This window comes from Lynx canadensis, chromosome E1 (genome assembly GCF_007474595.2).
Source record: "Lynx canadensis isolate LIC74 chromosome E1, mLynCan4.pri.v2, whole genome shotgun sequence".
Taxonomy (NCBI): domain Eukaryota; kingdom Metazoa; phylum Chordata; class Mammalia; order Carnivora; family Felidae; genus Lynx; species Lynx canadensis.
The window spans coordinates 10,310,990-10,325,688 of record NC_044316.2 but is presented as its reverse complement, the minus strand read 5'-3'; the positions used below and the strand labels follow the sequence as shown (position 1 = coordinate 10,325,688).

The following is a 14,699-nucleotide window of genomic DNA, read 5'->3' as shown; positions in this document are numbered from 1 at the left end:
CGCTCGTTTTCTCTCTCTCAAAATAAAAGAAAAAAAAAAAAGAGAATGAAAATCTGGCATAAAAGAAAATTACCACGAAAATCGAAATGCCTTAAAAAAATGCCTAAAGTAAAAAAAAAAAAAAAAAAAAAAAAGCCTAAAGTTCCCCCGCCCCAAATCTGCAGTGTTTTTGCCTCTCTGCAGCCACCAGACTCAAGTTCCATCTCCTGTCACTGATTTAGGAGTGGCCTTTACTTACTGTCAGTTAATCAGGAGGCTAAGGTCCTGGATTACGCCACCCTGGCTCCCAGTGAAAATTTAAATCTTCTACCAGTTTCCAGGGTGTTTTTCCTTCGGAAGAGTGGAGAAGCAAGCAGACAGCCTCCAGCTGTTAGCTTTGGGCCGCTACAGCTTGCACTCCTCCCGGAGTGGCCCTGACCCGTGACCCGGGGTTCCTCCGCCAGGCAGTCTTTGTCCTGAGCCACCCCACAGGTTGGCAGGTCTATATCGCCACCTGACAGCTCCCCCCACCCTCCTCCGGGTCGGCTTCCTCCCGTTTCCTTTCACAGGTGTCACCCCCAAGAACCCAGCCTGCAATGAGGCTGTTCCCCCGAGCTGCGTTACGGAGAGGACACCCACTCCACAGAGTATTGCCCTCCTCTCAGTGTTCAGGTCCCGGTTGGCATTTGCTGGAAAAGGAACGTGTCGATCAGAAAGATCGAGGACGCCTTTGATGGGCTTTGGAGAGTTGGAACGTTTTCAGCCCCTTGGAAAATAGAAGCCAAGTAAAAAGTTTTTCTTTTTTTTTTTTTAACGTATTTTTTTTTGAGACAGAGAGAGACAGAGCATGAACGGGGGAGGGGCAGAGAGAGAGGGAGACACAGAATCGGAAGCAGGCTCCAGGCTCTGAGCCATCAGCCCAGAGCCCGACGCGGGGCTCGAACTCACGGACCGCGAGATCGTGACCTGAGCCGAAGTCGGACGCTTAACCGACGGAGCCACCCAGGCGCCCCAAGTTTTTCTAAGAGAGCAATTGCCTGGGTCTGAGATGATGCCACACGAAGCAGAGACAGAGAAGCCAAAGTTAACATGTTTTTCTCAGGGGTGAGGCAGCCCTTGCTATAATTTCTGCAGCCTGCCTTCTCCATAGCAGTTATTTCTGGAGTTCTCGCTGCCACATCCTTTTAGTCAAGTGTCCCTGTGTATTCACTCACTCCAGGGCCAGCTTCCCTGCCTCCCTTGTAAATCCAGGCTGAACTTGAACAAGAGAACAGTCAAGATGGCTCCTGGTGCTTCATTATTACAAACACAGTTCTGATGAGAACAATCTTGAAGGTCCATCATTGCATTCACCCTTAACTTTATTTTATTTTTTTAATCATTTATTTTTTGAGAGAGAGCAGGGGAGGGGCAGAGAGAGAGGGACAGAGAATCCTAAGCAGGCTCTGCACTGTCAGCACAGAGCCGGATGTGAGGCTCGATGTCAGGAACCAAGAGATCATGACCTGAGCCAAAATCAAAAGTCAGACACTTTACTGACTACTGTTTCTTTTAGTGCATATTCTCTAGAAGAGGAAATGCCTGGACAGAAGCATTTGCTACATTACAACCCAAATAGCTAGTATCAGTTTACATTCTGTTCCAGTATTTCGTGAATTCTCCTAAATATTCACTGTTTTCCCCACACCTTGCTAATGTTGGCGATTACCTTCTTTTTGTGTTTAACTGGACAATGACTGTTGCGTAATTTTGAAATTTTCTGTATTTTTATTTTTTTTTAACGTTTATTTTTATTTTTTTTGAGACAGAGAGAGACAGAGCATGAACGAGGGAGGGTCAGAGAGAGGGAGACACAGAATCCAAAACAGGCTCCAGGCTCTGAGCTGTCAGCACAGAGCCCGACGGGGCTCGAACTCACGGACCGCGAGATCATGACCTGAGCTGAAGTCGGTCGCCCAACCGACTGAGCCACCCAGGCGCCCCTTCTGTATTTTTAAACAGAAGTTGTGTGTGTGTGTGTGTGTGTGTGTGTGTGTGTGTGTGTGTTTTAATAGGGTTTGGTTCTAAGGTAAAAAAAAAAACCAAAAAAACAGTTCTGTGTGATTTCTGGGCAGTCACAGAATTTCAGTGAGCCGCAGGCTGGGATGATGGTGAGGCAAGTGAGGCATTCCCCACCCCACCCTACCCCCCCCCCCCGTGCAAAATACAAGTGTGGGTGGCTCCAAAACAACTCAGCAGTCAAGATAAATTTAAGAATAATGCAATATATTAAATATATATATATATCAATGCAAAAAACGCAAGATACACAAAGTATCAAAATTGTACACAAGAGGCTTCAGCCCTGCACATCAGCGTAACTGCCTCACTCCCATCACTTTAGTTGGCCCTGGCAAGCAGGCGTCTAACTTTTAAAAGGACCCTTTAATTATATCTGCCCAAATCTCTTTAGTCCCTTCGTCTGATTGCATTACCACACTGTAGTTTAGAAAAACTGGCCGTTGGTTCCACATCCTGGTCCCCAGGAGGGCGGGGACACGGCAGGTGTATCCAAAAATCTGAGCAGGGGGATTCCAGAGTGTCTCTGGTCTTGCCTTGGGTGTGAAGCATTTCTTCCAGTAGATTCTGGACTCTTGGCCTCGGTGGAAAAGGCACTGGCTTCTCCTCTCAGTGACTTTGCCTTGTGGCCAAGGCCAAGCTGTTTCCACCACTCCCTAGCTGACATTCCTTCCCAGTTACAATTCACCCCCGGGGCCATCAAAAGCAATAAGGAAGTGACTCCCGTCTGGATATCTGTAGATGTAATCAGTAACCTGGGGCTAGCTGACTCGTGCCTGGCCCTGGGGACACTGATAGAACCTTCTGGTCTCTGCTTCTCTGACACCCTTGGCAGGCTGCCTCAGAACTCACCGTTAAAATGCCCGCTATGCTCACACCTGGCCACAAGCACATGCCAAGACTCCTATCCCATTTGACATGGAGAACCTCTGGGCTGGTGGGGGGGGGGGGTCTTAGCTGCCAGAATAACCAGGATGGTGAGATGCCCTTCACCCCCACTGGCTTCACTGAGAGCCCCAGACACCGTTCCTCTTTCCCTCCTGTAGTGAGGCCCATTCCAGGTCGTTCCTTCTCTGAAAAACACCAGGCCCTGTGGGTGTTGTATTTAGAATTGATTGATGTTTCATGTTCCTAGACAAGGATAGTGGTGTATATTACTAATGGCTTTTTTTTTTTTTAACTTCAAGAGCTTACTCACTTAATAGTCTTATTTTTCTTAATAAAGGGGGGAAAAAGTACTGTCCAAAAGCAGGGACTTAAGACTCCCAAGAGGTGGACCATGAGCCCCTTAAAATCATGCTAGGAGAAAACATTAACTAAAATACGCGGACAAGATGACGACAAGCGAGGAAACTGACAAACTGTTATGTGCCATAAAATCCCATCTCAAAAATGAATCTGAAGTGACCGGAAGGGGGACGCTGATGTTCCCTGTCTCGCTCCGGGCGCCAGACAAGCAAGGATTTACACTGCGTGCAAACGTGCGGCTACTTTTCGCTCCGCGTTCCATTCATCGAGTCAAAGGTCAAAAACATACTGGGGATCACACACAGCCGGTAAAACTCTGCAAAAAGAAACGCACACGAGCGTCAGCAGTGGCGGTCTCTGGATGGCGGCGTTTTCGGCGGCTCTGATGCTCTCTTCCAGATACTGTGCTGACCCTCCTCAAAGAAGATGTTTCCTTTTACAGTTCACAGGACAGTCCCGGCTTGGGGGGGGGGGCGCCCCGTCTTCCTTCCCCCGCCCCGGCCCCGCCGGGTCGCGGCCACCGGGAGCAGCGTCCTCGAACCCGCGCCGCGGCGGCCGCCGCCATTTTCCGCGCGGCGGCCGGAGGGCCTGGCGAGTCCGCCCCGCGGAATTCGGGAGCCGCTCCCGCCCCCACCCCGGCCGCCTCCTATCTCCCCCTCCACACCCCCCACCGCCCCGCAGCCACCCGCCCGGCCCCCGGGGCCGCGTCTCCGCCGCCGCGGCGCCCGGCCCGGGGTCGGAAGCCGCCGAGCGCCGGTTTCCCGGAAGCCGAGGAGCGGGCCGCTCGAGCTCCTCCCCTCGGACGCGCGCCGGGGGGACCGCGTCTCGGAGCCTAGGTGTTCCCAGCCGCGGGACCGTGCCGGCGCGGCGAGGTCTTTAGCGACGCAGAGTCGTCTGCTCGCTGTGACCTCGTGGCGCAATGGTAGCGCGTCTGACTCCAGATCAGAAGGTTGCGTGTTCAAGTCACGTCGGGGTCACGGTCGCCTTTTTTCCCTCGCCAACCACGGAGGGCCGCGGGAAGCGCCGCAAAGGCCGTGAGGGGAGAAATCCGGCCTCCGGCGAGCGCTGTCACACTGCCAACGGGCGGAAAACCCCGCTCTTTTTCCTCGCATCGCGAATACGGGGTTTATAAATGCGACTGCGAGACGCAGAGGTTCCTTGCGGCGGCCGACAGGAGGCGCGGCGACAAGCTCCGAGTGACCCCCCTGCGCCCTGGCGGCCGCCCTGCCACCCCCGCCTCCGTTGATCGCGGGCCCCCGGGGTTACCAACCCCCATCCTCCACCCACCCCACCCTCGCCTCTGCAAAGCCGCGTCTCCTCCCCCTCCCCCTCCCCAACGCACTTGGGCCCCCTGGGAACGCCACCTGCCGGAAGATTGAATTCACACCTGCAGGGGCCTCTCGTCCAGAAAGGGGGCCCTTGTCCCAAGGTCTGGTGCCTTCTGCAGGTGTCTCCTTGCGTGTCCTGACCGGCTCTTTCCGCCGCAAATGTTCCCCACGCTCAGAAGCTCGGTGGATCTGGCTATAGCCGTAAGGCCTGGGTATTCACCTTGATACGGTTTGTTAATAGTTACAAACAAAACAAAAACAAAAGAGTGCTACCTGTCCACCAGTAAAGGGATGCATAGAGGAAAAAAAAAAAAAGCAGTTGCCTAAATATTTCAACACATACTGTATATGTTAATGATACTATGGATCCTTATTAGAATGTGGATGGGAATTATTCACACCGACTGGAGGAGAGTGGTTACTTCTGGGGAATGAGGAGGTAGAAGGGATGGAGGACAGAGTCTTACTTTTCTTTTTTCTTTTTTAACAAGCATACCCAAACGTTAACATTAATTAAATCTGGTTAGAGAGTACATGGAGTCTAATAGGAAACCTGGGTTTCGGTCGGAATTCACTCTGCCTGCAGAGACCCAAACGTGCAAGTCAAAACATTAGTTTATAATTTCCTGGGTTATTAGGACCCACAGCAAGCTGGCAGGGGTATATTCTCTCTGAAAGAAATACATTCTCTAACCAGGCCTTCTACTTTTCGCACACGTAAAGTGCCAGTCCAAATACACTCGCATTTTATTTTAAATAAAAGAGAAGTCCTTCTGCGTAAGAACCAGCAAAATCAGATCCATAGACTTCGGATATGGGGATTCTCAGATACAGAATGAACGATGGGTGGGTTTAATCTTTTGAAAACGAAAGGACTAGGGCGCCTGGGTGGCTCGGTTGGTTGAGTGTCCAACTCTTGATTTCAGTTCAGGTTATGATCCCAGGGTCGAGGGATCGAGACCCGTGTTGGGCTCTGTGCTGAGTGTGGAGCGTGCTTGAGGTTCAGTCTCTCTTGCTCTGCCCTTCTCCCGCACTAACATGCTCTCTCTCTAACATATAAATAAATAAACAAATAAGTAAAGTAAAAAAGTGGCCTAAAAAATTAACAAGAGACAATAAAAATGATTTGGTATGTTTCAAATACCAAAAAAGAAAATTCCAGAAATGAAAGAGTGAATATTCGATTTTAGAAATACATGGGTGTGTTATCTAGCAGATTAGACAGAGCTAAAAAATAAGAATGAAATAAAATATTTTGGCGGTTCAAAATACGTTTGTAAATCTTGACATTCCCTTCAAAAGGTGATGCCTAATTCTCTTCCCCTTGAGTATGGGCTGAACTTAATGCCCTTCATCTAACAAGTAGGAAAAAAGTAGACGTTACGGTGTGTGAGTTTGGGCACTTGGTCATAAAAGAACTGTGGTTTCTTGCCTCTCTCTGGATCCCTTGCTCTGGGAAAGCCAGTTGGCCAGTTGCCAGGTTCCAAGAACCCTCATGATGTGCTACAGAGAGGTTCACTTGATGAAGAGTTGAAGTCTCCAGCCAATAGCCTCATGAGTAATCCCCAGTCAAGTTCTCGATGAGTGTGCCCCAGCCAGCATTTCAAGTCTACTTTTACGCGAGACCCTGAATCAGAACCAAGCAGCTAAGCCACACTGGAATTTCTGACCCTCAAAAACTATGTGAGATAGGGGCGCCTGGGTGGCTCAGTCGATTGAGGGCCCGACTTCAGCTCAGGTCATGATCTCACAGCTTGTGGGTTCGGCCCCGCGTCAGGCTCTGTGCTGATGGCTCAGAGCCTGGAGCCTGCTGAGAATTCTGTGTCTCCCTCTCTCTCTGCCCCTCCCCTGCTCATGCTCTGTCTCTCTCTGTCTCAGAAATAAATTAAAACATTTAAAAAAATTAAAAAAAAAAAAACTATGTGAGATAATAAATGTTAAGATGCCAAGTCTTGGGGTTAGTTTCCCGTATAGCAATGGATAACGACTACAAAGGCAGAATTAAAGAAATAACACCGAAGGCAAACAGAAAAAGATACAAAATATGGGGGGGGGGGCAGGGAATAAAGCGATATTGAGGATAGAATGAAAATGTCTAATCTCAGCCTAAATGGAGTTCCCTGAGGGACATAAAGAGACGGTAGGGGAGCGGTAGTATTTGGAGAAATGGTAGCTACTAACTTTTCAGAATTGATACGAGACATGAGTCCTCACTCTCAAGAAGCACTATGCCTCCTAAGCATGATAAGGAAAAAAATCCATGCCTGCAGACAAAGTAAGGAAACTGCCCAATATCGAGAGGAAAGATTCTTTTAAAAAACAACCAGGGGATTGGGGTGCCTGGGTGGCGCAGTCGGTTAAGCGTCCGACTTCAGCCAGGTCACGATCTCGCGGTCCGTGGGTTCGAGCCCCGCGTCAGGCTCTGGGCTGATGGCTCAGAGCCTGGAGCCTGTTTCCGATTCTGTGTCTCCCTCTCTCTCTGCCCCTCCCCCGTTCATGCTCTGTCTCTCTCTGTCTCAAAAATAAACGTTTAAAAAAAAATTAAATCTTACAAAAAAAAAATTTCAAGCAAATGAAAGCACCAGCATCCCTCCCCAAAGGACTCTCTGAAGGGGGTACTTCAGGGAGAAGGAAAGCAATCCCAGACACAAGGTCTGAGATGCAACAAGGACCCAGTGAGCAAAGGAAATGGCAAACACGTGGGTATAGCCAGCAAACCTTGACCGTGTGGAAACAATAAAAATAGCACAAGGAATAGAGTGCCCGGGTGGCTCAGTTGGTCAAGCAGCTGGTTTCAGTTCAGGTCATGATCTCGCTGGTTGTGAGTTCGTGCCCCACCTCGGGCTCACTGCTGTCAGCACTATCAGTGCACAGCCCGCTTCAGATCCTCTGTCCCTCTCTCTGCCCCTCCATTGCTTGCACTCTCCTAAAAATAAATATTTTTTTAGAAATAAAAAATGTGGGGCGCCTGGGTGGCTCAGTCGGTTAAGCGTCCGACTTCGGCTCAGGTCACGATCTCGCGGTCCAGGAGTTCGAGCCCGCATCAGGCTCTGGGCTGATGGCTCAGAGCCTGGAGCCTGCTTCTGATTCTGTGCCTCCCTCTCTCTCTGCCCCTCCCCCGTTCATGCTCTGTCTCTCTCTGTCTCAAAAATAAATAAACGTTAAAAAAAAAATTAAAAAAAAATAAAAATAAAAATAAAAAACGTGTGGACTTGCAAAATAGAAGTACAATACTGGGCAAGAATAACATGCAAGCCAGAGTAAATTTAGTCTGGGAGTAAAGCCGTTAAAGGTTCTATTTTTTGAAAGGAAGGATACTTATTAACCGGAAACCACGTTATATTAAAGTGCAGGGTAATCACTAAGAGAGTAGAGGTAATTGATTGATTATGCAGTCCAAAAAAATCAGCTAAAGATATCGAGATCTGAATAATAAGCAAGTTTGGTCAAAGGGATAGAGAGAGAACTCTGCATACAACAAATGGAGAACAATGTTCTTGAGCTCACATGAAACATTTCATATAAACATGATTGCTTTCTCGACCATGAAGTCAATCTCAACAAACTCCAAAGCATAGGTATCATTCAAGTCACTTTTTCTGACCGAATTACAATGAATTTAGAAATCAACAAGGAAAAGCACACTAAAATGAGGATATTTAAAAACACTTGTGGGGTGTCTGGGTGGATTAGTCAGTTAACACCTGACTCTTGATTTTGGCTCAGGTCACGATCTTGCGGTCCGTGAGTTCGAGCCCCGCGTCAGGCTCTGTGCTGACAGCTTGGAGCCTGGAGCCTGCTTCTGATTCTGTGTCTCCCTCTCTCTCTTCCCCTTCTCTGCTTGAGCTCTGTCTCTCTCTCAACATAAATAAACTTAAAAGAAAACCACTTGTAAATTACGTCATAGAGCAAAGACAAAAACCAGACACTTAGGCAATCGGAAAAAAATTGGAGTTATGGACACTGCAAAGAAGGAGATAAAATGACCACTGTTTGCAGATGATATGATTGCGTGAGAGAAAACCTAAAGGCCTCAGCTGGGAAATTACGAAAGACAAAAAGAGAAGTCAGTAAGATAGTGAGGTGCAAAATTAATGTACGGAAACCAACAAAATCAACCAACGACCAGTTAGAAGGAATAAGGTGGAAAGGGTAGACATAGGAACCAAAACATTTCACATTCACTTTTATGTTGTTTAGATTTTTTTGGCCACAATATGACTATATTATCTAGCCAAAGAAAAGTTCTTAGTATCGATGAATGGTGTACTCCTTGAGGATACAGAAAGCGTGTGGACAGAAAGTTGATAAGGGCCTGGTGTTGGGCAGGCAGTACTCAATAAATAGCCTCACAGACTGAAGGACCCGGGTCAAGCAAAGAGCAGGTTTCTAGAACAAAATCTCTGACATCAATATCCAAGAGCTCTGGGATGGGATGCCCCTGGCGGTGGCTTGTATGGGGATGGTTGGAGCACACAGGGGTCCCCTGGAGGCCCCCCATGTGATTCCATGCGTGATTTCTGTATGTCATGTGTATGACCCACTGTCCCTGATCTTGTCCTAACATGACTCCTCCCATGGGTGTCCCATTTATTATGTGCCCATTTATAGCCCACCTGTGAGTCTGACCCGGCATAGGACCCTCCAGGTGACTCCTCTGTGGATCCCATCAATGTGACCCTCGCCCTCTGGCTTCCAGCTGAGTTTGGCTGGTGTGGAGGACCGACTGGAGGAAGACAGGAAGGAGTATGGACATAAGCAAAGACCAGCCAAACGAGAAAAGCCAAGGCCATTTATTCTGAACTTGCCATAGAAGGGAGTCAGCCACCAGCACCGTGCGTTGGCAGAGACCCAGAGGCGGGCGGGTGGTGGCCCGGAGAGCTTTGGCTGGGGAAGCTACCTAGAACTGGGGCATCCCGTGTGATTGGTCAGGGGTGAACATTTGCTTTTCCCTGGCTGGTCCTAAGTTGGAGGCAAGGACACAAATCAGGGAGGCTGTCTGTTGTTAATCAAGTCCTGGGCATTTGGGGCTATTTGCCATAGAGGTTATTGTTTGACTTACTGGATCGTTACTGGAGACAGCAGCCTGACTTTCTACAAGTCCCACTTACAGCAGGCTGCCTTCCCGGGCTGGTTACCATCACGAGGGGTTGGTTTCCTGGGCGGGCTGCTGCAGATTGGGAGTTACAGTTCTACTGGGGTTTTTTGTTTTTTGTTTTTTTGTTTTCGCTTTTGTTTTTGTTTTCTTAAGTAATCCCTGTGCCCGACATGGGGCTCGAACTCAGGACCCGGAGGTCAAGAGTTGCATGCTCTACCAACTGAGCCAGCCAGGTGCCCCTAGAGTTCTACTTTTATATACGGCCTGGCCTTGGTCCATTTGTATATTCAGTCTCTCAAAGGCCGTTTATCCCCCAGCTGCCTCCCTGCAGGGCCACTCCCACCTGTGGCCTCAGTGGAAGTTCACAGCCCCCACCAGGTGACCCTCTCTGTCCCAAATGCTGGTAAGCATTGCCCCCCCCCCCCCCAGGTCTGCAGTCCCCAGGCTCAGACACCCTGGCAGGACTCTCCAGAGGACTCACGACTGCATCCCATCGTCCTTGGCTCCAGAGAGATGGAATATTCCTGGGGCAACAGAGTCTGCTCCTTCGGGAAACAGAGCACGAGTGGCCAAAGTTTTGAGAATTCAGCAGGGAGCCTGCATTCTGTTTCCTCCCCAAGCATCTGAACTTGATGCTTCCTCGAGAGGTGACCTCAGCCCAGGGACACGCTGCAAGGTGTGAAGAGGTCCCTACACCCTCATTCCCCTGAGCTGCCCTTAATGGGGAGAACTCTAGAAGCTGAATATCGGAAAGCAACAGAGCGACGTGTGCTTACTTCATCTGCACGGGGATACACAAAACTGACAGCGGCGAAGAACAGGGACAAAAGTGACGGCGACAAACCCCGCTATATTTTTGAGTGTCCTAAGCACATCACAGAACTAGAAGGTCTCACCTGTACCAAACAGAGTGGCAGACCCACGCACACTCACGCACAGGACTGGAAAGGAGCGTGCTGAAACATTCGCAGTGATCGTCTCTGGGCGGCAAGATGACAGGTTTCTGTTTTGTCTTTGTGCCTGTGTTTCTCATTTTCCCACAATGCACCGTGGCAAGTGTACCAAATGGGGCTGGGGGGCGGAGGGGGGGGGAAGCTTGGGTCTAAATCCTGGCTCGGTCTCTGATCAGTTGTATGACTTGAACAGTCTATTTCCCCGCTCACAGCCCAACACCCTCATCTGGAAAATGGGACCCATAACGGTTCCTACCTCGTAGGGGAAATGAGAAGGTTCAGTGAGTGAATTTATGGAGAGTGCTTCAAACGGCGACTGTCACATAGTAAACACTATAGACAGTGGTCTTGGGTATTTATTTATATGAATATTATTATCACAACGTTATTACTATACCCAAGGCCAGAAATTCCTCATTAGATCGGTTAGTAAAAAGGAAAGGTCCCATAAGTTCAGCACTTGGACGCGAGAGCGTTCTGCTGCCAATCGGACCCTGTGATTTCGTGTTCTGTGTGCTGTGAACAGATCGTGCAAATCCTCACCCCTTGGGCCGCGGTGGCAGCCGCAGGCAGCCTGGCTCTTGTCAGGGCCCCCAGGGCGGGAGATTTTCACCATCGCTGGGAACGCAGAGACCACAGAGACCGGCCGCCTTCTTAGGACATAGCTCACCAGCAGAGGGCGCAAGTGGCAAGCCCAAGGAAAAACTGGGCAGTGAACTTGGAACTTCTTTTTTCCCTCTAACGTGGGGAGTACTAAGCTTTGTTTGTTTGAGCACCCTTACATTTTTTTTCTGGAAAGCGAGGTACCCCTTGCACATTTTCAGCTGGGCATCTAACGCTTTTATTATCATGTAAAGTCGTTGCAAAAGTGGGCATGTTATAAATAGTACCGTGTTAAATTAAGCAGGTACATCATTTTTAAATATAGCCCGTGAAGTGTAAACACCGCTATGATTCGGTACTATGGTGCATTTTAAAAATGCAAGAACAGATTCTTGCTCACCAGTTAGAAATTTTGCACGTTTCCCTTTATCTCTTTGCATTTCCATTCTTCTCCCTGCAGATGTAGGATAATGTGATATACTCTCGTGCTGAAAGTCTTTTATTTACGACCCTGTCATACTTCTCTCCACGAAAACGCAAATGTACGTTGAAAATGAAAACGGCTTAATTCCTGAGACCTTAGGGGTCTGGTTAATTTTTCTTGGGGATTAATTTATCACTATGATTCATATTAATGCGCAGCGCCGATGCAAACAACACAGATGTATTACAAGTTGTGTGTGTGTTTTAATGTTTATTTATTTTGAGATAGAGGACACCCAGGCGTGCTTGTGCACATGCGAGGTGGGGGAGGGGGGTAGAGGAGAGGGCGCCCGCGTGGCTCCGTGGGTTGAGCAGCGTACTTGGGCTCAGGTCATGATCTCACAGTTCACAAGTTCGAGCCCCACATCGGGCTCTGTGCTGACAGCTCAGAGCCTGGAGCCTGCTTCAGATTCGGATTCTGTGTCTCCCTCTCTCTCTGCCCTTCCTCCGCTTGCACTCTGTCTCACCTCTCTCAAAGAAGTAAACAAATGTTAAAAAAATTTTTTTTTTTTTTTTAAAGAAAGAGAGAGGGAGAGAGGATCCCAAGCAGGTTCCACACTGTCGGCGCAGAGCCAGATGTGGGGCTCGATCCCACAAACTGTGAGCTGAAATCAGGAGTCCACAGGCACCCCTGCATTACAAGTTCTGATAACAGAGCTTGCAATGGTCAGATTGCTTCTTTATTCGGCACTTCAGAAGCTGTTACACCCAACTGGTTGGCTCAGTCCATTAAGCTGCTGACTTCAGCTCAGGTCATGATCTCACGGTTTGTGGGTCCAAGTCCCACATCGGGCTCTGCGCTGATGGCTCAGAGCCTGGAGCCTGCTTCGGGTTCTGTGTCTCCCTCTCTCTCTCTCCCCTCCCTGGGAGAGCTGGGCCAGAAATCACTGATCCAAGCCAACCCAACGGAAGCCTCCAGACCAACTCACAGATGGCATCCAAGCAAAGGGATGAAAAGAAATTTTCCCAAATGAGTTCATTACTACACAGCTAGGATAGCAGCACAGAGAGCAGGTAGTATTTCTGTTTTATATGCTTTGTATTATTTTTAGTTGTTTATATTACATATTATAAGCATCACATGCCTCCATATTCTATTTAATTGTCTCACTTTTCTCACTGAGATACTTTGTAACTCTTCAAATTCCATGTTTAGCAAGTCCTATAAATAGAATTTGAAGGTGAGAAAAATGAAAATATTTGAAACACACCTAATTGTTTTTTTAATTTTGAAAAACAGGGATAGTTTTTGGTTGATTGAGGCTTGAGTCCTTTGCGTTTGGAAGGTCATGCATGATGTCTGGTCTCAGATGCTTTGAAATAGACAAAATGTGTGTGTCTTAGTGGAAGGAATAAACTTCGAAGTTAGACGTATTATACTCAAATCCTAGTTTGGCCAATTGCTTTTACATTGGCCTCAGTTTTCTTACCTGTGAATGATAATAAGGAATAATAAGGTCTATATTGTGTTTTTGTGTGGTTGGGTTTTTTGGCAGGGGTTCTTTGTGGGTTTTTTTGTTTCTGTTTGTGTTTTTTTGTTGTTTTGTTTTTGTTTTTTTGGTTTGGTCTGGTTTGGGTGATATTGGACAATGCTCTTTTTATATTCTGATTAGTCTAAGGATCCTGACTTTCCAGCTCTCGCTCTAAATTCCCTAGGATCTTGGGCTAGTTCGTCACCCTCTGAGACCTAGTTATCCAGGGTGTTGAACGCAAGGATTTCAGTGGCTACTCATTACAACCCACCCAGCATTAGCACTCTCGGCACTTAGGTCTCTCCGACCTTGTTACCCCCTCGTGGTCCTCTGCAGCCCAGTCTTTTCGACAAGTCCAAATGCGGCCTCAGACCCGCCCCGGTCTGCATTTCGGAAGATCTCCAGGTGACTGGCGGGCCCGTCGGCCCTAGCATCCTAGATTAAATAGATTTGAGGCATCTTAGAAAACAAAAGTACCAGAATCACTATAAATGTAGAAATTTCACAAACTCTTGAATCGAGGCTGCTCCTGACAACTTAGAGATGATAGACGCCCTTTCTGAGCCCCCACATCTGAAAGGTACGGAACTTGTGCATTTATCGTGTTTCGTTCCTGGGGTCAAACAATGCGTTTGCTGGGTACTCCTGTCTCTTAATGATCTGGTATTAAATTATGACCTTTTATTTTCCCCGTTGTCCCTGGAGTCAGGCAGAAATCACTTGCAGTCCCCATTCTGCCCCCTTAGTGGCCGCTTACCCTTGGACAAGTTACTTAGCCATCGAACCTAGATTACCCCATCTAAGGAAACTCATAACCCCTATAGGATTGCTGTGAGGATGACGAGGCTATGGATGAAAGCACTTAGCCACGCTCCGGAATACGGCAGTGGCTAATGCTATTACAAAACAGAAAATGCCATCCTATCAACTTATGGGTAATGATGTGCCATTTTTACGGTGGTTGTATTAGTCAGCTCGGGCTGCCATAACAAAATACCATAGACTGGGAGTCTTAAAACCAGAAATTTATTTTCTCTCAGTTCTGGATGCTGGAAGCCCCAGATCTGGTGTTGGCTGACTCATCTCCTGGTGAGGACCCTCTTCGTGGCTTTTAGATGGTGGCCATCTTGCTGTGTCCTCACACGGCCTTTCCTCTGATGCATGTGACCTTCTTATAAGGGCCCCAGTCAGATTAGGACCCCACCTTTAGGGGCGCCTGGGTGGCTCAGTTGGTTAAGCGTCCGACTTCAGCTCAGGTCACGATCTCACCTTCCCCGCTCATGCTCTGTGTCTCTCTGTCTCAAAAATAAATAAAAACAGGGGCGCCTGGGTGGCGCAGTCGGTTAAGCGTCCGACTTCAGCCAGGTCACGATCTCGCGGTCCGTGAGTTCGAGCCCCGCGTCGGGCTCTGGGCTGATGGCTCAGAGCCTGGAGCCTGTTTCCAATTCTGTGTCTCCCTCTCTCTCTGCCCCTCCCC

The 14,699-nt window shown here is 48.5% G+C and overlaps 1 non-coding gene across 1 annotated transcript; it reads left to right on the top strand.

The window, feature by feature from the left end:
• The first annotated feature begins 4,190 nt into the window (after positions 1-4,190).
• TRNAW-CCA lies at positions 4,191-4,262 on the top strand. The gene has a single exon. It is a non-coding gene; the product is annotated as a tRNA-Trp (tRNA).
• The last annotated feature ends 10,437 nt before the right edge of the window (positions 4,263-14,699 follow it).